This window comes from Branchiostoma lanceolatum, chromosome 16 (genome assembly GCF_035083965.1).
Source record: "Branchiostoma lanceolatum isolate klBraLanc5 chromosome 16, klBraLanc5.hap2, whole genome shotgun sequence".
Lineage (NCBI taxonomy): Eukaryota > Metazoa > Chordata > Leptocardii > Amphioxiformes > Branchiostomatidae > Branchiostoma > Branchiostoma lanceolatum.
In genome coordinates, this window is record NC_089737.1 from 1,234,079 (window position 1) to 1,262,061 (window position 27,983).

Below are 27,983 nucleotides of genomic sequence, written 5' to 3' on the forward strand. Positions count from 1 at the left end.
TACATTTCTGTCTTGTGAACTTATATGCTCCAAATGATGACTGTCCGTCCTTTTTTAAGGAATTAGAAGAAGCTATAGATACATTTGAGATTAGTAATGAACATTTAGTTGTGGTGGGAGATTTTAATACAGTGCAGAATTCAGCCATGGATAGATCAGGTGCTCGACTTCGAAATTATCACCCAAACGCACTAGAAGCTATTTCGGAGCTAAAAGGAAAATTTGACTTGCATGATGTGTGGCGTTTTAGAAACCCTAATGTTGTTCGGTATACATGGCGCCGGGGGCTCTACGCTAGTAGGCTAGATTATTTTCTGATATCCTTTTCATTATTAAACAGAGTTACTAAGTGTTCTATTGCAAACAAATTTAGATCTGATCACAATTTAATCACCTTGTCTTTTGTTACGGCGGATTTCCCACGAGGGCCTGGCTACTGGCAATTTAATCAATCCCTTCTTGATGACAAACTTTTTCTTGTACAGACCAAACAAATTATGTCAGAATTTTTTAGAAATAACGTCAACACCGCAAATCCTCAAATTGTCTGGGATACGGCAAAGTGCTTTTTTCGTGGTCACTGTATTAAATTTAGTAGCTGGAGGAAAAAACAATACCTGATGAAAGAAAAAGAACTGATTGACGAAATTAATATGTTGCAGAGTCAAATTGATAGTGTCGCCTCTCCCCCACCCGCCCAACTAGATGAATTAATTTATAAACAAAATTTATTAGAATCTTTATATAATGAACGTCTTAATGGTATCTTGTTAAGGTCAAAATCGCGTTGGATGGAGCTGGGGGAAAAGTGCACTAAATATTTTATAAATCTAATCCACCGTAATTATACAAGAAAAAATATACAACGACTCAAAAGGCCCTCTGGGGAGGTAATTTCTAACCCTAAAGATATTCTTTCTGATCAGGTTAATTTTTATTCTGAACTGTACTCTTTTGAAGATATTCCAATGCCTCTTTCTGATGTAAATTGTGATGGTTTTTTCCCCGATGACTATGGTAAACGTTTATCAGATGAGCAACAGCAACTTTGTGAAGGTCTAATAACCGAAGAAGAATTGAAAAATGCAATACATTCATTTCAGGCTGGGAAATCACCAGGGATTGATGGAATACCTATAGAAGTCTATAAGATTTTTTTGGATGTCTTTAAAAAACCAATGTTAACATGTTTTAATTATTCATTTGGTAATGGATGTCTCTCAGAAACTCAAAGAAAAGGACTTATTTCATTGCTACTCAAAAAAGACAGTAAAGGTATAGACAAGGACCCAACTGCCATGGGGAATTGGCGCCCCCTTACCCTTTTAGGTTGTGACACAAGAATACTTTCCAAATGCATATCTTTGAGAATCAAACATGTAATTACGGACATAATTGAACAGGATCAGACAGGGTTTATTAAGGATAGGTATATAGGCGACAATATTAGAAGACTAATAGACACAATAGAACATTACGATCAAGAGAGTAAACCTGGGTTAATATTTGTAGCTGATTTTAAAAAAGCATTTGATACGTTAAGGTGGGATTTTATGTTTAAAGCTTTAGAATTTTTCAATTTTGGTCCACAGTTAATTACATGGGTAAAGGTCTTATATGAAAAAACAACGAGTTGCGTCATAAACAGCGGTTATATTTCAGACCCCTTCATTTTAAGTCGCGGAGTTCGCCAAGGATGTCCATTGTCCCCATATCTTTTTCTCATGGCGGTTGAGATTCTTGCTATTAAGATTAGATCTAATCCTTCTATTCGGGGCTTAAAGATATATGAAAAGATTACAAAGATATCGCAGTACGCCGACGATTCAAATTTTCCATTCGAACCAAAGCTAGAATCATTTTATGCCTTGTTGTCTGATTTAGAGCGTTTTTCCAATATCTCAGGTCTTTCTTTGAATGTAGATAAATGCAAAATATTACGATTAGGTCCCTTAAAATCCACGAATTTTCGTTTGCCCACTCATCTACCGATACAGTGGGTTGACGGGGATGTTGACCTACTGGGTATCAATATTCCCGTTGATTTAAATTTAATTACAAGTGTTAATTTCGAACCCCGATTGGAGAGATTAGATAGACTATTGCGACCTATGAAGAATAAATATCTGTCCCTGTATGGTAAAATTGTTATTATTAACACTTTGGTGGTTCCCCAATTTACAAATCTATTTCAAGTCTTACCATCCCCTAACGATTCCTTTTTCAAAGTATATGAAAAGAAGATATTTTCTTTTATTTGGGACAACGGTCCTGAACGAGTTGCACGGAGGGTTTTATACAATACATCGGAAAATGGAGGACTAAACTTAAAAAACTTACGCGCGTTCAACACTTCTATAAAAGCTTCATGGGTACCTAAACTTTATTTTCATCCCGAATGGTTTTCCTCCTGGGTAACAGTCTTCCATCCTCAACTTAATCATAGTTTATTTCCTTTTTACCAGCTGTCCTCGGTGATAAACCTTTGTTTAAAAGGATTTTTTTCTGAAGTTTTTATGTCCTGGTTTCAATTTCAGTACGTAGAGCCCACGACGCCGGCAAATATACGACAACAAGTAATTTGTTTAAACTCTAATATTATTATTGATGGTAAAACTGTTTGTTTGACAGCTTTTATGAATAGGAATATATATTTCATAAATGACTTGCTGTCCCCGGACGGCAATTTTATGTCTTATGATGAATTCAGTACAAATTTCCCAAATGCTTGTGACCAACATAGATATCTACAGCTTATTTCAGCTATTCCCGGTAAATGGAAAAAACTACTTAGTACTGAGAAGCGTAAAGACCTTGTGTGCCTGCCCTTTCAAAAAAATTATAAATGGTTACGAAATATAAAAATCAATAAAAGCATGTATATCTACTTTCTTACGTCCATGAACGAGGTCAGCCTTGCACACAATACTAGACTTTCGTGGTTCTATTATTTTGACAAACCTATACCATGGCGAGATGTATTTACAAACTTATATAGATGTACTATTGATCCAAGTACTAGATATTTTCAATACCGATTAATTAATAAATTTTTACCTTGTAACAAAATTCTATATATATGGAAATTAATAGACTCTAGCTCTTGTTCTTTCTGTCATGACGATGTAGAATCCTATATTCATATTTTCTGGGAGTGTCCGCATGTAGTATCATTTTGGAACGATGTAAAAAATTGGTTGAAAGTAGAAACTTCTATAGAGTGCTACCTAAATTCCTTTATTATCATATTTGGAGATACATGTAACGATGCGCCCCCCCTGAAAAATCTGATTATTTTGTTAGGTAAAGTTTTTATCTTCCGGTGTAGACGCTTAAAAATAATAAACTTCCAGGCCTTTAAAAGACTAATATCTACTTTTGAAAAAACTGAACGTCTCATTGCATCTCGGAGAGGGAAGCTGGAGAAGCATCGGGGTAAGTGGGGAACTTTGTGTTTAATTTGATTTTGAAATGTAGAAATAATCATGAAAGAATATAGAAATGACATGATAATGATATTTGATTACAATACTGAAATGATTATGCGAGTAATGATACAATGCTTATATGAAAAGATGATATGTAATGTGATAAAATGATATGTAATGACTTGATAACCAATATGAATAACGTTAGTAATGACATAATAATAATCATATTATATGAGCTGTTAAGTTTACAATGTGGCTGTTAGACTTGGATAGGTCAATATTTAAGGGAGGTTCTTCATTTTCTGTTGTGTGATTGTTATATTTATCAGTGAAAATATAATAAAGAACAATAAAGAAAAAAAAACAAAAAACATTGTACCGGGTAACTCAAGATGCTATGGATAGATTGTGATGATATATATTTACTACACAGCCAGGTCTTGTGAACACACAGGTCAAGCTCATATAGGCCTCCTAGCAGTTTCCCTTGGTGCTGTTGTGGAACTTTCTGTTTTGTACATCTTCTGTTCGGGACATGCTATTCTAGACTTAAGGTCTCATTCCTGAGTTACTCCGTGTGTAGACTCCCAACGAGTCCGTAGCCCAAAAAATTAACGGCAGCATGAACCTGTGTTTATATCGGTTGGAAATTCCCTTTTAGCCAGCCCACTAACTGATCTCAAGCGTCAAACTGATGAAAGCTTGTCTGTTACTGAAGAAATTAGCCGGTAAAGAAATTAGCCGCGCGCGAGGTCGGGTCCAGGTATGACATAAGGACCCTTATCTTCACCCCAGACTATTTTAGAAAAAAAAATTATTTTCATTTTTTTTCTGCCCTGTCGCTCCAATTTTTTCCTAAAAAAATCTGAGAAACAACAAATAAAATTGGTATAAGATCAAACTTTGCAATGACGAGGTCATCGAGTTACTAACCGTTTGTTTTCACGTTATGTATGCCATGGGAGAGGGAGTAGAGGCAACACATCGTCACAATGTCGACATTTTCTTCTTCATGTCATCAAAATACATATCTATACTATGTCTTGTTTCGATCAAATGAGGAATAAACAATATGTCCGTCAATAACAGCAAACAAATCAAGTTTTGTCCTTGATCCAAACAAAGCGCGTATTATTCAGAGGCTATTGCGAAAAACGTCGGAAACAACCATTTTGAATTCCCAAAATCATACGGGTGGATCACGTGAGCAATAGCAGATGACGCAGATCATTTATATTAATTTATTTATTCATTTACTTCCTTTTACCTCTTGGATTATTAAAGAGACATCTGTAACAAGTGTTTATGCATCATTAGCAATAAGAAATAGTAGCCGAGGTCAAGAAATCGATTACTCTTTCTATTTTCCCCTATTTTCAAATGTAAATGTCCCAAGCCACGCGTAAGCTAGTGCAAACATGCACGTATTGAAGACGATACCATCTGTCTCAGTACAGGTACAGCACGCTAATGACAAGGTTATACTACCAAGTAATTGAATTTTGACAGTAACTAATGTAAAAGTAAAGCTTTTGCATTCTCCATTAAAGAGTAAAGACACACGTTATTCTTATTTTCCTGGAACAAACACCCCCACCACAGCAAAGACCTACTCCCCTCAAATGCAGTGCTGTTTTCTTGGTGCAGGCCGATGACCTGTGTTATGATAGTTTCCGCCTGGTAGTTTGCAGGACATTTTACCTGGCAGTAGTGCAAGCAAACATTAGTTATTCGCATTTTGATAGCTGTAGCAGGCCCTCAAGAATTAGACCCCAAGTTTTACAGTAGCCACGACTGTGCAATGGAACATAAGAATGGATCTGCCGCAGGACGATGTTTTTCAGGACTATTTATTTTGGCCGCAGCATCATGAGTGTATCGGCGTATAAACTGTGACATGTACTGCCTATTGTAGCTTGTGTAAATGGCCGTTGGTTGACAGAGAAATTGATAAATAATCGTTGTTGTGACTATTAAAATTATTGGTTAACAGCGACACTATTGTATAGTGTCGGATTAATGGTTCATTTGGAACAGATTACGCAAGGCACCGTCATATCAGGTACTATGTTGAAGACGTAATTTTCCCAAGATATGTCAATGATTTGGAAGAGTGACACACATGTAGCAATGGCGGCAAAAACAACGTACACGATACACTCAATGATTACCGAAATACTCTTAAGTCCGCTTGTTGATTTATCATACAATGGTGCGTTGGCGTAAAGGTGTCAAATTAATGGTTCCAAGCGTTAAACAACTTAGACATTGAAATAGGATGAACAAAGAAAAAACAGCAGTCGTAGTGGTGTACAATGTCATGTATTTATAGCTGCATTACCACATGGTGGTTTCCCACTGTTTGGAAGCTGGCATGAAATATCTGCCTGTTTTGACACAAACGTGTACTACACTATGATAAGAATAGTTGTATACCAGGCCAAAGATCAAAGACTCAATCAAAGTGTAACTAGAGACAAGGGAATTCAACTGTGTGTAAAATTCTTTCTCTTGATGAGACGGATGTTGGGTGCGAATTGTAAAGGAAACAAGGAAATTTGACTTCCTTGACAGTTGCAATGCACATGCTGGGTTCGAAATACTTTTCAAAATCAGGTTGGCCACCAAAGTCAAAGCCCAAATTTCTGCACATGGCTGTCGATCTAAACAAAAGAGGTACATGAAATTAATCTCCAAGCAGATCTATAGGTGGCAAAGGCAGTATCAAAAGGGCCAACCCGAATACCCAAGCCTCGGGTGGCTACAGGTTGGTCTTTTGCAGTTTGGGTACCGGGTCTATCGGTCCTGTTCCTGAACTAGCCTGGTATCCATCTTTTTCTAGCTCCGGTACACTTAGTAACTGTGATTACTTCCTGCAGAATTCTCTAAAAGGGAAGCAATTGGAAAGAGAGCCGGCACTAGAAAAGGATGGATACCAGGCTATACCTGAACAACTTGCCTTAAAATAATTGGTTTTCACTGATGATCTTCTTTTGGTGTCTTTTTGTCCGCGACTTCCCAACAAAATCAGCAATTAACACTTAACCAAAAGCCAAGACTGACTTAGACAGTTCTTATTGGGCTGACTTTCCTGCTATGACCCCTAGGCAACCAGGGCCAATTGTGCCCTCAAGTTCGAGTAAGCATGGTATCAAAAATATTTAGTTGGAATTTGTGCGACTAATTGTTGAAAATTCTGCTTGAAAGAAAATAGTATAAGCTCCTCACTATGGGTTCATCCTTTATCATCATTCTGCATTAGGCACTGATTCGACCCCTTTTGCAAGCTGAGTTTGCAAATAAGCAGCAGCCAGGCAACCAAGTATTCAGAACCCTGACATATATTGCAGATTTCTGCTGCAGATTAAACGCATTTAACATCAAAGTAAGCCATTGACAAACTAACTAACACTTAATTTCAACTCTCAAGCTGAAAAAAAGAGTTGAATGTTTGTTTAATACCATTAATGGCCATAAAGTGTTTTGTGGAGCTGATTACCTCCCAGCACAAGTATTTGGTCCATCGCTATGGCATGTTTAAGACAACAGGCAAACTTCATAATCACGACCGCAGCAGGAAGTTTGATTTTAGAATGGCAGGTCCTTACCAACAAATGTGTTGCTCAGGCACAACCATTTCATCTCTAGAGCAGGTACACTCAGAACTTGTTTGTAATAAGTAGAATCTATTCCCTACAGCATATCTATTGACTTGATATAGGAAACAGATCCTTCAAGATATCAAAACCATGACAGATCACACCCCTACTGCTTCTTTTCAACTGCCCTGGTACTACAGACAATCTAAAATCAGCTGAGGTAGGAAGTTCACCCCTGGGACATTTGGTACCTCCCAAGTATCCATCAAACCCAATCCCTCGGTGAGTCTGACACTCTCAGGGTTTTTCCTCAATCCCAGATAGACCAAGGACTGGATCAGAAGCTGTTCAAACATGTATATTGGGAAATGAATACGGAAACGGCTGACCTTCAACAAAGTCTTTCCTGGTAAGAAGACTTCTACTATATTTGAAAAATCAAAAACAACCTTTAATTTGTCACAACTGCTATAGATTGTAGGTGTCAACTGTCCAGATTTATTGGAGTAACTGTAGTATGAAGCATTGCCATTGGTAACCTGATATTGGCCATTGAGGCAGTATCTGTGCACAGAGTAGTTGTCTTATGTGCCTTCTCTTCTGGTACTTCTAGTACTTAGTGACTACTACTACATGTAGCTAACATGTACATGTACGTGTAAATACTGTAGCTAAATTGGCATTTTGACTTTCCATTGTTTTCTCATAGACAGATTAAGAAAGGACTGTAGCTGTACTGACTATTGATAGCTGGGCAAGAAAAAAGTGTAAATATGATTTTTCGGACCATACGGAAGTTTTAGTGCCCCAAATATTATTCTTTACTAAGAGAAAATACAGCACTTTGGTACATACCACTGCAATTGAACTATGTTTTCCATGTGCATAATGATCAACGCTACACACGTATCGCACATCTTGATACAGTATCAACTAATAGTCTGTAGTTATTAAATTTACACACATGTAATTAGGCAAAAACAATCATTTTTGAATAACTACAAACTATTTATTAGTGGATATGAAGATGTGTGAATGTACGTCGTAGTTTAGAAAGTTTGATCATCATGCACATGGGAAACGTAGTCAAATTTAGCCAGGGTGGAAACCTTAAGTTAAGGAGTTGAAGCATTACACAAAGTTCAGCCTCCAGTTTTCCTTATCATACATTGTGTCGATAACTATCACCTTTCCACATAAACATGTTCCAGCCTTAAAGGGGCATATTGTGATCGGAACAGAAAAAAAAATTCACTATTTTTAGTTATTTTTCTACACCATTAGTTGAATCTACCTTATTACACTGCACAGCAATATTCATCACGTATGGATGCGACTTTGTAGTGTCGTGCGAACGAAAATTATATACGCAATCCCCATCGCCGCTTGACTTGTCCGCCATTTCGTCCAAAATTCCGACGAACCACCGAACACGCGATTGAACGCGCGACGTTCTAAAGTTTTTTCACTTGTGGTGATTTTCCTGTGACGCTCGAACTCAGACCTCAACGGTTGATTCGGGTATTTCTTAGCGTTCTGTGCCGGCTAATTTACATATTATAAAATGGGAGCCGATAAATAATATGCAAATTAGCCAGATTTTACGAGTTTTGCGTTTTCGTCGTTTATCAATGATGGAAATGTGACAAATGACCGAAATATGTTGGAAATAAGTTACAAACAAGTTACAAATGTGAATCTGAATGTAGATTTTTCAAATTCTGAATATTTGTAGTTTTTTCGTACCAAATTCTACAATATGCCCCTTTAAGCAGTGTCTTTAAGGTGAGGTATGGGCGACCTACTCTTATTTCAGCATCATGAGTTGATATTAGTAGTTTTCTTGGTCTTGAGTTAACAACCATTAGACTTCTAACCTTAAGGCTACTAACACAGGCAATCCACAGCAATTACACCCTTTTGAAAAGTATTAAGCTGTGCACAGTCAAACTTCTATTCTAACCAGGGTAAGGCTACGTCCATGACGACGTATTTGTCAGACACCATCCTGCTCATACTCATGGAAGTGCTTTTGTTAAAATGGACAAGGTAGCAATGAAGCATGTAGACCCCATGAGTTAGGCAGATTATCGACACTATTACCGTAAGCTGCATGTTCAGTACATAAATCTATTATTATCTTCGCCGAGTACTTGTACTCGGAGAAGATTACGTTTTCGGTTGAAAAATCTGTTGGGTGGGTCTGAATGTATGTCAGGAGCATAACTCAAGAAAGCTTCAATGAATATTTATGATTTTTGGTAGGTGTGTAGTGGTTGTGCAAAGGAAGGTCAAGTTCGAAAATGGTAAACCTTGCGTTTTTCAACAGTACTGCAGCGGACTTTGCATTTTTTGTGTTTGTATGTATGTAGCTAGCATTCTGACCCCAAAACCACGGTTTCATACGTCGGTTTCATACACGTATGAAGTTCATACGCGTATGAAACTGCCGTTGCGTACCAAATTGTGGGCGGCGCGGTGGGTGATATTAGTACGCGTCGCCACTTCGGCCGGCAGAATTTCGTACGCCTCCTCGGTGGGCAGTTTGTTACGCGGCGGGGAAAATTTCGTACGTCCGCTCAGCGGGCCGGCAAAATTTGGTACGTCCGCTCGGCGAGCAGTTTGTTACGCGGCCGGGAAAATTTCGTACGCCCGCTCGGCGGGCCGGCAAGATTTTGCACGTCCGTTCGGCGAGCAGTTTGTTACGCGGCCGGGAAAATTTCGTACGCCCGCTTGGTGCATGGCAAAATTTTGTACGGCGGGCCGGCAAAATTTTGTACGTCCGTTCGGTGAGCAGTTTGTTACGCGGCCGGGATAATTTCGTACGTCCGCCCGGCGGGCCGCCAAAATTTTGTACGTCCGTTCGGCGAGCAGTTTATTTTGAGCCTGGGTAAACTTCGTACGACCGCGGAGCAATTTGCAACGCGTTTCGGTGAATTTCATACGTCAGGCGATTTTCGTTCTCGATGGCAAAATGACGGACATTCGTGCTTGGCGGCGGACGGGCCGTATCCCGGCTGAGGGACAATTTGCAACGCGTTTCGGTGAATTTCATACGTCAGGCGATTTTCGTTATCGATGGCAAAATGACAGGCAGTCGTGCTTGGCGGCGGACGGGCCGGCCGGGACAATTTGCAACGCGTTTCGGTGAATTTCATACGTCAGAAAATTTTCGTTCTCGATGGCAAAATGACGGACAGTTGTGCTTGGCGGCGGACGGGCCGGCCGTATCCCGGCCGTGGGACAATTTGCAACGCGTTTCGGTGAATTTCATACGTCAGGCAATTTTCGTACGCGATGGCAAAATGACGGACAATCGTGATTTGTTACGGCGGACAGGCCGGACCTATCCCGACCGCGAGGCAACAAGCAACCTGTTCGTTAAATTTCATACGCCAGACGATCTTCGTACGCGATGGCCAAAAAAAAAGGGATTTGATCAGATACAGCTTTACCTTTCTCTACATTCAGTAACCTATTAAATTATCTTTAACTGGGGATGCCATCTATACAGGTACGTGTTTTTTTCACCTTTTCTGCCTCTTGTCTTGAAAAGGTTTGACATCTAAAGGAAGCTGATTTGTATGGCGACCGTCTTGATTCTCGTTTCTACTAATGAAGCGCTATCCTATCCTAAAGGAATTGATCCTACAAAGGATGTTTATTCTTCTGACAAATTATGTAACTTTCTACTAAGCTCCTTTTAGTCGTAACATCGAAAGAAAAAAATGGCACACAAATTCTAATCAGTTTACGGCGGTACGACTTAAGTCAGACCCCCCCCCCCCTCCAAAAAGATGGATATGGCGTCTTTGCCTAAACTGATGAATATGATAACCAAGGAGGTTAAAATATTTTAACCTCCTTGTGATAACTTTCAAAGTAGAGATGTAATTCTGGCTACCATAGACGTAACCATCATTGGAAAGGCGGGCGGTGGAGAAATATGGCCAGTATAGCAGTTTATCGTGCGATTGAAAGTAACGAGGCTAGTTTCCAAACAACATACGGCAACATTTGCTAAGACGCTGTTATATCAAACGTAACTACATTTATATATAACTATTGTATAAATAAAAATCTAAATGATAACGTAAAGGCTTTAACTCACGAGAATACCCGGGATGGTAAACACAGGGCTTTGATGACTTCTAGGCGCGATGATTTAGGAGAAGTCGGGGGTGACAACATCTTTACTAGCAGTCCAAGCTTGTTATGACAGCTTACCCACGCGGAAAACAATGGGAGCAATTACCTGGCCGAACAGCCGAAACCATTTCGTAATTGTGACAGGGTGTCGTAAAAACAAACTCTGAATACGATTACAAATTGCTGACTTGAGAAGGAGACCTGGCGTTTGAAAAAAAAAGTTCAGACTTTGGGAATGGTGTTTTAAAAGAAATGCATTTAATTTTCTTAAGGGCAAATCAGCGTGGCCAAGAAAAATATTCAGAGTAGTTCCGTCCGTCTTTTGTTCGTTGAAGGTAAAGCGCATTCCTTCAGCCCATGGGGGGGGGGGGCTAAACTGTTGCAAGTATTGCATCAATATTTAATCCTTTGGGAAAGTTGAAAAAAGGAGGTGTCATAATTTCAGGAATGAACAAAAACTTGCCATAAGTATGCTAACCTGATCTGTCAACTGTCACCAAATGCATCTATACACCCCCACCCCTCAACCAGAGCCTTTGGATTGTTCCATTAGGCTCCAAACAGCAGACTATTCCAATATACATATACAGCGGGGGTGCGATAAACCCCAAGATGGGGATAGTTATTTTTTTCTTTTTCAAACTAATTCAACAAGTTATCTATTCCCAACAATAGCCACCCCTATCATAGCACCCCTATATTGCTCAGAGTTCAGGAAAAAATCCATCTACCAAGATAGGCACAGTCGCTAACTCTCGTAGACCTTTTCAATTGATAATGATAGATTAACTCTAGTAACGTTGTGTGTATGTGTGTGCGTGTGTATGGATCTGCTATGACATATGGTTTATCCTAAAACTACATTCGAATCTTTCGGTTTCTACTAACAAGCTTTTAGTATAAACAGTGATATATAAAGTATTTGACATACATTTAGCACTGTTTATCGAATGGCATTACTTACGTCCAACCTCTTCTATGTACTGGGTTTCCTCCCTTCGTAACAAAACAAACTATGATCTAGAATACACATCTCTGTCTGGCCATTTGCATTGACGCCAACGCCGCGTCCTCCAAGTGAACAAAGGCATTGTCTAAGTACAAACGTCGTGTCATACATTCTATTCTAACGGATAGGCATTTCCTTTATCAATTCATTGTTACCTTTTGTTATGTACATCGCACAAACAGAATGCCTAAAATGTGGTCGTCGGTTTGTGAAAGCCGCTCAATTTTTATCTAACTTCGTGATTATTTTGACTACGGGTATTTTTTCTTAGACACAGGATTTGATTTAATTTCATTGATTTCGTTTTGTATTCGACTCAGTGTTGCATACTATAAGTAATGTATACAATAAAGGTCTTCATTTATTTATTATTAGCACCTGGTAACGTACCTTTTGCCATGTGTAAGCATGTCGATTTCAATTGTTAGAAGAAGAGTTTCCCACGCCGTTTTGCTCAGACCTCTCCTCTATGAACTCCACGTTCTGACGAAGTTGTGTATGTTCTGCCCTGTGTTGCGTTTGTATCTAAACCGTTACCTTCTCCTAACTCATGGTCGGTCGGAATTATGGTTTTACTAACACAATTTACGTCAGGGCTTACCTTTCAATGATATATGTTTGACATCTGATAAGGAAACAACATGGATTTAACCAAGGAAGTTAAAAGAAAGGCATACACCGAAACTGATAATTCTGTACGAATAAAAAATATATTCCAACAATGGCGTCTGCTAAAGCATGAATCAGACAGAAGCAGCCGGTAGTATCAATTGTCCCACTGTGACCAAGTAGATTAAAATAGACTTTTAACCGCCTTGGTTTGACATCATTACGTCAATTTTGTGTTACGAACTTACTCATCAATCCCTAGCGCAATATTTGACTTCTCAGTGGCTACTTTGAATCTATTACCAAAGCCCCCCTCTCACTGGACCCGCGGCACTCAACGAATGTCATCGACAAAAAACGAATCCTTTTAACCTTTGTGTTTTTGTTGTCTTTTGGGTCATGCTTTAACGTTTTGAATGATTCCATTATAAAGTCAAGAGTAACACAAATCCAGTTTAGGACGCTGCGACGCCGCCAGCGTGCCGCGGGTCCAGTGAGAAGGGCGCTTTATCATGCGGTTCAACAAGTACAAGATACAGAAACATGTAAGGTAAACAAGAACGGCAAAGGTGAGTCACTGATTAAGTTGCATCCGACGTCAACTACAGCAGTATCCACAGAAGAACACAGTTCATGGGGAGCAATACGCTTGCAACTAAAGCAACTGGATTTCTTGTGAATTTCAGTGTTGAGATTGGGTCCAATTTGAAATCTTTTTCACTGATTTTACTAACCCTTCATTGCGTATTTGTTGAAAGTTGTGTTGGAGCTGGTGGGTTGTATTTCTATCTTATAATTCTAATTTATAATATAATACCCAACACTTGTAATATGCTTTGAAAATGTGAACCCTAACACCACTGACCCAGTAAATCTTCACGGTTTCAATTCTTAGAAATGCAGCAAATAGAGTTCAAATTAACAAACTAATGTCTAATTAGCAAATTACTAGTACTCTTGAAAATTGGGGATAGTACACAGATGGTGTAATTGTTTCAGCCAAACTCTGGGGGAAATACTGTTTTTTTTTCTTCATTTGCCACCAAACATCGCGTCCCACAGTAAACAATGGCAGTATCTACAAGTGACATCAGGACTTACCTTTAAAGATTTTTCAATAATAGATCTATACGTTTGACATTTGAGGAAATAGCAAGAATTAAACGTTAGAAGAAATGTATACAACGAAACTAATAATTTTATACCGAGGAAAAGCTTGCAACAATGCCGTCTGCTAAGGCATGGATCATATAGAAATGGTCGATAGTTTCTATTTTCCCACTTGAACAATAAGCGTAAAAATATATTTTCAACCTCCTTGCTTTTACATCGTATGTCTTCCTCTTTCCATTTGGTGGAACGAACTTTCTCATCATTCCTTCCCAAGCGCAAATAATGAAATCTAAATGCATTCATTTCTTCATTCCCTACATCATCTCTACATACTAGTATGACAAATCAAGTGTGCATGTGTTTTCTCCCAAACGAACTATAAAGAACGCCACAGCCGGTACATTATGCACGACTTATACATCGCATGTGTCCAATGAAAAATCTACAACCTCGAAAACGGGAGAATTTTCAAAACTAATACATCGTACCTGCAGCTGCCCACGTATCAAAAATCTATACGCCCAACAAATTTTGAATTTCCAAAACTAATTCTAGAACATCAAACCAGTCCGCTTATGAAAATCTGTCCAAATATCGTCTTAGCGGAAGGAATACACGCAGTTTGTTCACCGTAACATAGTCCGTAACACCCCGGGCAGGGCGGGGGGAAGGCCGGGGGAGTGCTGCGTGTAAAGATCGTCTTTAGCGGAAGGAATACACGCAATCTGTTTACCGTAACATAGTCTGAACCCCGGGCAGAAAATAGTAGCCGCCGGGCGGGGGAATTTTTGCGTGCAAAGATCGTCAATAGCGGAAGGAATAAACGCAGTCTGTTTTACCGTAACCAAGGAGGTTTTGCCGTAACGTAGTCCGTAAAAGACCCGGGCAGAAAATAGTACCCGCCGGGCGGGGGAGTGCTGTGTGCAAAGATCGTCTTAGCATATGTCCAATGAAAAATCTACAAGCCCGTAAACGGGAGAATTCCCCAACTAATACATCGCACCTGTCCACGTATGAAAAATCTATACGCCCAACAAATTTTGAATTTCCCAAACTAATAATACTAGAACACAACATCAGTCCGCGTATGAGAATCTGTAGAATCCAAAATATATCGCAAATGTTCACGCATACTTGGGAAGCTCCGGCAAAAATTACTTTCACGTCCAGTAAATGATCACGTATGAAATTTCATACGTCGCCCACAAAATCCGCACACATGAAATTTTATACGCGTCATTGCATCATTTCTTGAACGCATGGCTCTCCATACAGTTGTCATATGCGTCTATTAATTTTACAAAGTTAACTTACGAAATGACGCCCAATAAATGATCACGTATGAAATTTTATACGTCGCCCGAAAAATCCGTACACATGAAAAATCCGTACACATGAAATTTTATACGCGTCATAGCATCATTTCTTGAACGTATGGCACTCCATACAGGTGTCATATGTGTCTATAACTTACAAAATGACGTCCAGTAAATGATCACGTATGAAATTTCATACGTCGCCCACAAAATCCGTACACATGAAAAATCCGTACACATGAAATTTTATACGCGTCATAGCATCATTTCTTGAACGTATGGCACTCCATACAGGTGTCATATGTGTCTATAACTTACAAAATGACGTCCAGTAAATGATCACGTATGAAATTTCATACGTCGCCCACAAAATCCGTACACATGAAAAATCCGTACACATGATATTTTATACGCGTCAGAGCATCATTTCTTGAACGTATGGCACTCCATACAGTTGTCATATGCGTCTATTAATTTTACAAAAGTTAACTTACGAAATGACGCCCAATAAATGATCACGTATGAAATTTCATACGACGCCCACAAAATCCGTACACATGAAATTTTATACGCGTCATAGCATCATTTCTTGAACGCATGGCTCTCCATACAGTTGTCATATGTGTCTATTAATTTTACAAAAGTTAACTTACGAAATGACGCCCAATAAATGATCACGTATGAAATTTCATACGTCACCCACAAAATCCGCACACATGAAATTTTATACGCGTCAGAGCATCATTTCTTGAACGTATGGCACTCCATACAGTTGTCATATGCGTCTATTAATTTTACAAAAGTTAACTTACAAAATGACGCCCAATAAATGATCACGTATGAAATTTCATACGACGCCCACAAAATCCGTACACATTAAATTTTATACGCGTCATAGCATCATTTCTTGAACGCATGGCTCTCCATACAGTTGTCATATGTGTCTATAAATTTTACAAAAGTTAACTTACGAAATGACGCCCAATAAATGATCACGTATGAAATTTCATACGTCGCCCACAAAATCCGTACACATGAAATTTTATACGCGTCATAGCATCATTTCTTGAACGTATGGCACTCCATACAGTTGTCATATGCGTCTATTAATTTTACAAAAGTTAACTTACGAAATGACGCTCAATAAATGATCACGTATAAAAAATTTCATACGTGGCCCACAACATCCGTACACATGAAATTTTATACGCGTCATAGCATCATTTCGTGAACGTATGGCACTCCATACAGGTGTCATATGTGTCTATAACTTACAAAATGACGTCCAGTAAATGATCACGTATGAAATGTCATACGTCGCCCACAAAATCCGTACACATGAAAAATCCGTACACATGAAATTTTATACGCGTCATAGCATCATTTCTTGAACGTATGGCACTCCATACAGGTGTCATATGTGTCTATAACTTACAAAATGACGTCCAGTAAATGATCACGTATGAAATTTCATACGTCGCCCACAAAATCCGTACACATGAAAAATCCGTACACATGATATTTTATACGCGTCAGAGCATCATTTCTTGAACGTATGGCACTCCATACAGTTGTCATATGCGTCTATTAATTTTACAAAAGTTAACTTACGAAATGACGCCCAATAAATGATCACGTATGAAATTTCATACGTCGCCCACAAAATCCGCACACATGAAATTTTATACGCGTCATAGTATCATTTCTTGAACGTATGGCACTCCATACAGTTGTCATATGCGTCTATTAATTTTACAAAAGTTAACTTACGAAATGACGCCCAATAAATGATCACGTATGAAATTTCATACGTCGCCCACAAAATCCGCACACATGAAATTTCATACGCGTCATAGTATCATTTCTTGAACGTATGGCACTCCATACAGTTGTCATATGCGTCTATTAATTTTACAAAAGTTAACTTACGAAATGACGCCCAATAAATGATCACGTATGAAATTTCATACGTCGCCCACAACATCCGTACACATGAAATTTTATACGCGTCATAGTATCATTTCTTGAACGTATGGCACTCCATACAGTTGTCATATGCGTCTATTAATTTTACAAAAGTTAACTTACGAAATGACGCCCAATAAATGATCACGTATGAAATTTCATACGTCGCCCACAACATCCGTACACATGAAATTTTATACGCGTCATAGTATCATTTCTTGAACGTATGGCACTCCATACAGTTGTCATATGCGTCTATTAATTTTACAAAAGTTAACTTACGAAATGACGCCCAATAAATGATCACGTATGAAATTTCATACGTCGCCCACAAAATCCGTACACATGAAATTTTATACGCGTCATAGCATCATTTCTTGAACGTATGGCACTCCATACAGTTGTCATATGCGTCTATTGATTTTACAAAAGTTAACTTACAAAATGACGTCCAGTAAATGATCACGTATGAAATTTCATACGTCGCCCACAGCTGAACCGACTTATACTAGAAGTAGAACTTTGCAACGCCAATGATTTGGAAAAAAAAAAAAAGATTTGGTACGCAACGGCAGTTGTCGGCCCGCCGAGCGAACGTACCAAATGTTCCCGGCCGCGTAACAAACTGCCCACTGAACAGACGTACATAATGTACGCCGAGCGAACGTACCAAATTTTCGCGGTCCGCCGAGCGAACGTACCAAATTTTCCCGACTGCGTAACAAACTGTTCACCGAATAGACGTACATAATGTACGCCGAGCAAACGTACCAAATTTTTCCCGGCCGCGTAACAAACTGCCCACCGAACAGACGCACCAAATGTTGCCAGCCCGCACGAAATTTTGCCGGCCACGTAACAAACCGCCCACCGAGGAGGCGTACGAAATTTTGCCAGCCGCCCACTGCGCCGCCAGGATTTGGTACGCAACGGCAGTTTCATACGCGTATGAATTTTATCCGCGTATGAAACCGACGTATGAAACGCCGATTTTTGACCCTGAGTGCTACCTGAAAAAAAAGTGACGGAAACGTTGATGGATCTTCATGATTTTTGGCAGGTGTGTAGATGCTGTGGAAACGGAGGTCAAGTTCAAAAATGGTTCCCCTGGTATTTTCCGTCGGTACTGCAGCGGGCTTTGTGTAGATGTGTATTTGTATGTCGCCAGCATAACTCGAAAAGCTGTTGATGGTTCTGTATGATATTTAGTGGATGGGTAGGGTTTACAGAAAGGAAGGTCAAGTTCGATAATGGGCCTTCTAGCGGGTACCTAAGGACCAGGTACTACAGCGGAGCTTCAAAATTTAGGGGCATATTTTCTGAAAGTGCTATGGTCATGATTTTTGTGTGGTAGATAGTTCATGCCACAAAAAGTAAGTTCTGTAAATTTGGGCCCCCTAGCGGCTTGTTAAGAACTACAGTGGGTGTTTTTGTTTTGACCTTCGGACATGAATAACTTGAGAAGGGGTTGACAGATCGTCGTGATGTTTGGTATGTAGAGAGCTCAGATGGTGCTTTACATAATCAATGACTTATTATGCAAATCAGGAGCTAATTTGCATAATTAGTAAGGAAAGTTTGTTAACCCGCTGCATTTCATAATGGGACATGGGACAGTGTCAGGTCATGTAAACAGATGGCCTTGCATAAACGTACATGTAGGTCAAATAAATAAACTATTCTCCAAGCAGAGGTGTGGGTCCTGAAGGTTTTTAACGCGTTCAGTTTAGGCATTTTTGTTCAACACGGTTGGCGACATAACAAAAAGGGGACAAAATAGAAAGCCTGACAAAAACACCTAAAAACACGTCAAAAACCAGCCAGACCCACTCCTCTGCTTGGAGAGTACACTGCACCAAAACTGCACCACTGTTAGGTGCGGAAAAATCACATGTACATGTACTATATCTTTCAAAATGTGTATGATATGGAATAAAGATTTATTTCTTTATATTGACTGTACCATTTCATCATCACTTTCAACTTACAACACTGCAATATCGAACCTTTGTGGCCCATATAATATCAACATACTCATATTTTTTCATGACCAGTTATAACATATATCAGCACACTAGACACATATACCACCTGTACCACCAAATGATTTTTAACCCTATCTATAGTATCTAGACTGGACTCATTCGCCCCCCCCCATTACTTCCAATGGTGTTTGATCAAATTTGCAGGGGGAGCATGTAAATATTAATCACTCTCCATGATAAGCCCTGATTCGTGGAACTCTAGTTTTATTAGCCGCGGCGACTGTTGGAGGGCTTGTTTTACTTGCAGTCTTATACATTAGCCCGTTCAACAGTCGCGGAGCCCTCTTATCCGGCCTACGAAAAAATAATGGAAAATCCGTGCCGGTACACTTGGAGTCTGAACTCTGCAAGTCCCTCAACTCCTAACAACCTTACCGAGCCTGCCGGGGTGTTTGCGGGGTCTACCGCCCCCTGCGCTAGCCGTGCCGCCACTGTTTGCGACCCGTCCCCATGTCTAACACCTCGTCAAACCGACCTCCATGATTCTTAATCCGGGTCACCTACGTCATCATGTAAACACCCGGTCTCGTTCCCAGGGTAGCTCTAATGGTTGGTGGGTAGAGGTTCATACAACTCTGGGCACGAGAAGAGATCCCATACCCCGGATGAAGAATCATGGAGGTCGGTTGCGACTCTCTAAAAATCATGTGCCGAGCGGCATTCTGTGCTGAGGGGTGAAGTCACTCAGCTCGCCTTGTTTGCAACTGTACTAAAAGGAGGTTTGGTATAAAAACCTACAGCTGCATGCAAAATTATTCAACCCCCCTTGCATTTTGGACATTTTGGCAAATTGTGGAACTTTACAGCTGCATAATATTACTAAATCATATAAGTGATGAACAGATATGTTATTACAGTCTGATACCACAGCAAAAGTTAAGATTTTTTTCATAGTCCATCCAAAATAGCAACTTTCACACAAATAGTATGTTGCAAAATTATTCAACCCCCTATGAGGGGTTGTCTTTAGTACTTAGTGCAGCACCCCTATTTATCTAAACCTGAATTCACCTGATGTAGACGTGAACGATAGCTTGTCACAAGCTTCTGGCAGTGCTCTTTGGGAATTTCAGCTTATTTCTCGTAGGTAATGGTCTCCAGCTCATCAATTTTCCGAGGTTTAAATGTCGCAACTGCTGTCTTCAGATCCAACCCAAAATTCTCAACTAGGTTTACGTCTGGAGACTGTTATGGGTACTCAAGAACCTTCCAGGTTCTTTTTCTGACCAAACATGTGGATGTCGATGTGTGCTTGGGGTTATTGTCTTGCTGGAATGTCCAATGACGCCCCAGCTTCAACTTTCTAACGGAATTGGTAACTTTCCTGGCCAGAATATCCTAGTACTGGTTTTATTTCATGATGCCTTCAACACGGTGGATATTCCCAGTGCCATTGGAAGCAAAACACCCCCAAAGAATCTCAGACCCATCACCAAGCTTCACGGTAGGCAGGGTGTTCCACTCTGGATATGCTTAGTCTTTCCTGTGCCAAACATACCTCTGACACGAAGGACCAAAGAGGTCAAGTTTTTTTGTTTCGTCAGTCCATATAACAGTGTCCAAAAACTACTGTGGCATTAGTAGGTTGTTTTGAGCATACTGGAGGCAACTTTTCTTGTGGCATGGCTTCAGCAACGGTGTGGGTCTTGGGGTTCTGGCCTTGAGCCTTTCAGCATGAAGGGTGCGGCGCACTGTGTCCACTGAACACAACAGTTTCTCCTTCAGCCAAATTGTTTTTCAGGACTTTTACAGTAATCATATGGTTCTTGTCCACCTGTCTTCTAAGAAATATCACTGTGGCTGCTGAAATTTTGGCCAAGAATGTCGCCAGGTCCGTTAAGGAGTTGAAGCTGGGGCGTCATTGGACATTCCAGCAAGACAATAACCCCAAGCACACATCGACATCCACATGTTTGGTCAGAAAAAGAACCTGGAAGGTTCTTGAGTACCCATAACAGTCTCCAGACTTAAACCTAGTTGAGAATTTTGGGTTGGATCTATTGAAAGCTGTTGCGGTACATAAACCTCAGAAAATTGCTAGCCGGAGACTATTGACTACGAGAAATGGGCCGAAATTCCCAAAGAGCACTGCCAGAAGCTTGTGACAAGCTATCGTTCACGTCTACATCAGGTGAATTCAGGTTTAGATAAATAGGGGTGCTGCACTAAGTACTAAAGACAACCCCTCATAGGGGGTTGAATAATTTTGCAACATACTATTTGTGTGAAAGTTGCTATTTTGGATGGACTATGAAAAAAATCTTAACTTTTGCTGTGGTATCAGACTGTAATAACATATCTGTTCATCACTTATATGATTTAGTAATATTATGCAGTTGTAAAGTTCCTCAATTTGCCAAAATGTCCAAAAAGCAAGGGGGGTTGAATAATTTTGCATGTAGCTGTAGTTCTACCATATCTGTCCTTAGTCACTGACGAAAGACAGTGGATCCTATCTAAAACGTCTGCCTGTTTCAAAATTTTATCCAGTTGCTTGAGTAACTATTTTTGGTGTACTAGAAGGAGTTCCCAGGATACTTCCGTCAGGTTGATTGCCCAGTGTCCAGCAATATACTTTTGGAAATATTAAATGTTACACTGTGACCATACATCACCCATCAAAACCTTCCAAAAAATTCACACAAGTTATTATAACATGTAAGGAATGTCGTCGACTGCTAAACTGTACCGCGCGTTGTTTAAAACTTTGTGCCATCTTGAAAAATATGGCGGCCAAGGACTTTTAGCGTCATCAATCGGCGCTCACAGCAATCCCTCCTGGACACCAAATTTTTGTGAGTTTCCTAAGGTAGGATCTTTAAAAACCTGCTAACCAACATCTTTATATTGGGGAATATTGATTGACGTCCGGTCGCTTGGAATCAACTTGCCAGGGTAACGTTCTGAGTTTTCTGACAAATTCTACAAGCAACAGATGACGAGCCTAGGACTCGATACGTAATGTTAAATGTCGTTCAGACGGTTAGCATTCTTGATGATCATGATACAATATTTCTGAAGTAATGAACGTAAATTCAAATGAGTAAGATACTTAAATAGCAGAGGCGGCGGCACAAAATTGTGAATGGGGGGGAGATAATTTGAGATGAAATGTCACTAAGACGAGCGCCAAAGGCGCGACAATTCTAGGGGGCTCCGGGGGCATGCTCCCCTGGGAAATTTTGAAATCTAGACCCTCTGAAATGCTATTTCCTGCATTCTGAGGGGCAAATTTTGCTGGAAGAGTAAGCTAAGTTTCATGACATCTCTATTTATAAAAAAAGATGCAGAAGGGTTTCAGCTTGATTTTTGAGGGACGACGCCCTCCCGATATATTTTTTTCGCCTGAGGCACGATATGCTCCTACAGGAAAATTTAAAATTCTTGATCCATTGAAACGCTATGTCCTGAATTCTGAGGGGCAAATTTTGATGGTAAAGTAATCTAAGTTTAATGATATCTCTATATGTGAAAAAAATGTGAAGGGTTTCGGGGGACGACGCCCTCCCGACATATGATTTTTCCGCCGGTGCGCGACATTGAAAACTTTAAAATTTTTGACCCATTAAAACGCTGTTTCCTGAACTTTGAGGGGAAATTTTGCTGACAAAGTAAGCTAAAAAGGTTAATGACATCTCTATATGTGAAAAAATACAGACGGGTTTCAGCTTGAGTTTTGGGGTGCGACGCCCTCGAGCCCTCCCGACATATTTTTCGCCGGCGGCAACGTTCTCCTCCGGGAAAATTTTGAAATCTTGACGCCCTGAAATGGTTTTTCTGAATTTTGAGAGGCAAATTTTGCTGATAGATTGAACAAATACAGAAGGGTTTCAGCATGAGCTTTGGGGGGCGGCGGCACAACAATCCGGGAGTATGCTAACGTATGCCGGAGAAAATTTTGAAATCTTGACACGCAGAAACGCTATTTCCTGCATTTTGAGAGGCAAATTGTGCTGGTAGAGTAAGCTAAAGTTAAGAAAATCTCTGTTAGTGAAAAGATGCACAAGGTTTTCAGCTTGATTTTTGGGGGGGCGATGCCCCCCCAACATATTTTTTGGGGGGGCAGCCGCCCCCCCTGCCCCCCCGTGCCGCCGCCACTGAATAGTCTCCGGCAGGCCGCTCAGGTCCTACAAGTTTGCAAAGCGGGCAGCGCAAATGACACAAATCTGGTACAAATACTTTTGCAATTTCACTTAAATACAGGATCATATAGTGGTATCATTTATGAACAAAGGATGGATTAGTCTCTAAGCATATTTTCAAACTTGTGACATGGGCTGTGAGCCATTTCCTTTTTGCGTATGGGTGCCTAAGACTGCGTAGCATGAGCAAACGAGAGAGAGAGATCTCTGGTGAGATCCATTGTAAAGTACAACGCGAAGGACACTTCTAGTGCAGTGATTTTCTTGCTGTCTTGAATATTTTTCAAGAGTGGATAGGAGGGGGGAGGGCCTAGGAAAAAAATTTTGACCTGGGGGGAGGGCCTAGGAAATCTTTTTTTTACCCGACCCTCTGACAAGCGGCCCTCCCCCCCTGTAAATTTTGTACAGTCCCTGAAGGCCTTCAACACAAGATGAGTTGGGCAGAACTGCACAGTAAGGCAGCATACAGTCAGGCAGAGGGACATTCTGTGCCGTTGAAATCAATAGAGGATGGTCTGGTATACTCAGGATTTGTAGTCCAATTTCGTGTGCTTGGCCATTTCTACTGAACCCATTTTGTTTTACTTTTCAGAGGTGCTGAGATGGACGACTGATATTCCCATCACATATACCTGATGTGGGAGTGACACTGTAGCTAGCAAGAGATCAACTGTCACCATGTTATCCAGCTTTCTTTCAGTTCTGGTTCTTCTGTACTTTTTTATCCCTGAGACTATGGGACAGACAATTGAAACTCACTGTGCCCAGAATAGCAATTCTTTCCAAGCTGTGGCATCTTGTGTTGGACTGGGGCTGACGGAAGTACCATCAACCCTCCCTAAGAACATCACTGAACTTAATCTCAATAACAACAGTCTGAGTCACATTTGGAAAAGAGACATTCTGAAGTTCAGAAACCTGACAACACTGCGCTTGTCTCAGAACAACATCACGTTCATCAAAGAGAAGTCCTTGTCACAGACGCCACTTGTTTATTTGTTCCTCCAACACAACATGCTGGAAACCATTCCTGAGGAGGTCTTTCACATCCCCAGCCTAAAATATCTAAACCTGGAGAACAACAAAATCCAGAATCTTACAGTACCACTTCAAAATCACAAAACAATGGCACGGCTGCAGGTGCTCATCCTCAAAAACACAAAGTTGTCACTGTTGAAAGGAGACATTTTTGCCAGGATGAACCTCCAAAGTTTGGACCTCTCTTTTAACAACCTGGAATTATTGCCACACTTGGTTTTTGGAAATCTAAACAAGAAGCTAGAAAACTTAATACTGACAGTAAACAGACTGTCTGCCATTCCTAGTTCTATACAGCAACTCATGGTTCTAAAACATCTGGACCTCAGTTATAACAAAATCAAGACAGTAAATGCCACTTCTCTCGCTGGTCTGCACAACCTAGAGGCCTTGTACCTTTCAGGGAATGGCATTATTTCAATTGTAGATAATGCATTTTCACACCTTCGGTTGACCCGTCTGAATCTATCTTCAAACAATTTAACAACCATACCCACTTCACTGACTAGTATGTCATCCATGACAATGCTGTCGCTTGGAGGTAATCCTTTGAAGCAACTACGGCCTGGTATGCTTCAATCAATGCCGGCGCTGCACACATTGGAACTGGAGAAGGCTGGGCTATCCTACTTGCCTTCCAGCATCTTCTCTAACTCATCATTGACACACCTCAGTTTGGCCTTTAATAAGCTGCAGGCTCTTCCCATGGACATCTTCAGTGGCACAGCTTTGAAGGAGCTGCAGCTTCAAGGTAACCATTTCTCCCAGTTTCCCCGTGCTGCAGCAACACTGTCAACCCTACAAGTCCTGGATATACGACACAACAATATTGCTGTTCTTGAACCTGTGGATGATTTTTCTAGACTGACCAAACTGACAAGGTTGTTGATGCACAATATCGGCCTCAGGAGGATTGACATGGAGGACATTTTCCACGGCATGGAATGTCTAGAAGAGCTGGATTTGAGCGGGAATGAACTTACAACTCTGCCACGGAACACCTTTCATGGCCTCCAGTCTCTGAGAACAATTTTGCTTGGACAAAACAGACTACAGTCCCTTCCCATCAATATCTTTAGCAACATAACTACAATAGGTTATATAGACCTATCTTATAACAAGCTAGAGTACCTATCAGCCCTCTCTGTCACAACAACTTCTCAAGAATCAACTTCATCCCAGAATGTACGCTTGGATAACAACCCTTGGTACTGTGACAGTAACCTCTGTTCACTCATGGACTGGTACAGCAAACTACAGCTGCATGTGTCCACACCTGTCCCAAACTGTGCCACACCCTCCAACATGACGTTTCATCATGCAACATCCACACTTTGTGTCAAAGGAACAGACACAACTCCTCTTTCAACACTCAAAGAAACAGATCAAACTCCAACCGTCATTTTTGTTGTTACGGCTGTCATAGTTCTGATCTTGTTTGTTATAGTTGGGGTCGTGGTTTACCACTGGAAGAAAAGGCAAGTGCCATCTCCTATTATCATGCCTTATTTCACCTCTGACATTCGACGTCAATACCTGGAAGATCTCCAGGGCCTCCTATCACGACCAGACTCCTGCGAACCAGTCTACGAAACAATCGATGACATGCGCTGCCCTTCTTTGGTGTCAAGTCACATGTATGCAATGGCAGATGATGACCTGGACACAAGAAGCATTGCAAGTACAGGGACATATCTCTCCTTCCCCGGCCAAAATAAGTGGACATGGAAGTCAACAACATCCCTTTCTGTGATAGGTAATGAGGACGACTCCAGGAGCATTACAAGCCATGACACCTACCTGTCCCTTAATGGGGATACTGAAAGCATCCACAGTCAGCCTGTGTACCTTACCCTGATTGGCACAGATGTAAATGGAAGCAGCGCTGGCAGAAACAGTAGGATGGACTGTGTTGAAGACACAGGAAACATTCCTGGACAACCAGTCTACAACCTCCCCAAATGGAAAGGATACCTTCCAAGAGAAAAGTCTACCCTTAGTTCCATAAGCTGTGCCTCCAATGCTACAATCAGCAAAGTTATTCTGGAAGACTTGGAAGATAATACATTGAATGGAAATAGAACTTAAAGCTAGGGACCATCTAAGCTTAGCCTAGTGATAAATACATTAAACAGGATACTGTTGACAAAATCATATTTTTGCAATCCCAGTAAAAGTTGCTAGAGGGCACTCTTTGAACATTGTTACAAGCCAATCAAAACGCTGGAAATGGTCACATGAGATAGAGGAGCCAATTAAAGACTTGGTGAATGAGCTATATACTTGTAGTCTAGCCATCTTGGACATGTTGGAAGGAAGTAGGGAGCTGTCGGAAGTACAAACTTTTGTTGAAGATTTTTGCCATATAAATATCGTAGGATAGAGACCACAAACTGCAGTGTTCATAATGGCAGTGGAGAGAAACAACACAGTTCGGTAACATTTGATCGTAAGGATCTTTTTGGGGAGCAAGAAAATTGGAACACATGTTGCAGTGGGAATGAATTTTAATATGGGTGAAAAAAATTGGTCAGCGCTAGAAGAGGATTAAGTCAGCTCTACTCTTGGATCTTGTACAAATTGACCTAGCATGAATAATGACAGTAGGCAGGACTGGGTTCTATGAAGATAGGACAGTGCTGAATAAAAGTCAGCTGGATGATTATGAGAAAAAAACTTCCGCTGCTGTGTATACTTCTTTTGCTCATTTTTTTTTAATACAGATGAACAGAAAATAAACGTTTCAGGGCAAAATCATCCATATTTCTGGTCAAGATATTTTCTACCATGACCTATATTTTCTGTTGAAATACTTTCCCCTTATGATGTGTATGATAGCAAATCAAAGATGGGTGAAGTTAAATTGATTCTCTTGTTGTTTACTTGTTTCCAGTAGATACCACACATTTTGTGCATTACACTAGTAGAGCCATAAGTCTCTTTGAAGTCTCTACCGGCAAAGAGAGTACTCAGAACAAAGGACAAGCCTAACAGAGACCTGAAAGAGAACTGTCCCCATTAAAAGAGAACTCTTACTGAGCAAAAGGGAGTTTTTTGAGACCTCTTCTTCACACCTAAGTTTGGGACTCCCCTGTGAGAGAATCACTTGTTTAGAACAATGGGTACTTTAAAAGTAATTAGCGTCTGTCCGATAATTCATTTGGTCCCGCCCAGTAGAGGGGGGGGGGGGGGGGGTAATTCACCGCGCTGCGCCGTGGCCGCGTTGTCCAGTTGGGATGCTTGATATATCCAAGGAGGTTTCTACTGTGCCATTTTTTTGTATAATGGATTGGCTATACACAAAAAATGACAAAGTAAAAAGCCCAACAAAAACGCCTAGAAACACATCAAAAACCAGCCGAAACCCCTCCTCTGCTTGGAGAGTAATCGAAGACCACACTTGATCGGACCCTTTACGGATGTTACCGACATGCCAACAAACTCGCGCAACGATTGCCTATGTCCAAATCAATAGTACTAAAATTAATCGATAATGATAAACTAAAGAGGTTCTGATCAACGTCGAATAAAGATAACGAAGCCCGGACATTATAGAAAAATCGCAAC

At 40.4% G+C, this 27,983-nt stretch overlaps 1 protein-coding gene and 1 long non-coding RNA gene across 3 annotated transcripts in view; one reads left to right on the top strand and one right to left on the bottom strand.

The window, feature by feature from the left end:
* LOC136421321 (protein O-mannosyl-transferase TMTC1-like) overlaps nucleotides 1–27,983 on the bottom strand; it is a 139,155-nt gene that overhangs the window by 36,106 nt on the left and 75,066 nt on the right. The window lies entirely within an intron of this gene.
* LOC136421338 (uncharacterized) lies at nucleotides 6,323–27,173 on the top strand. The gene is made up of 2 exons (XR_010753435.1): nucleotides 6,323–7,439; nucleotides 23,971–27,173. It is a non-coding gene; the product is annotated as an uncharacterized lncRNA (long non-coding RNA).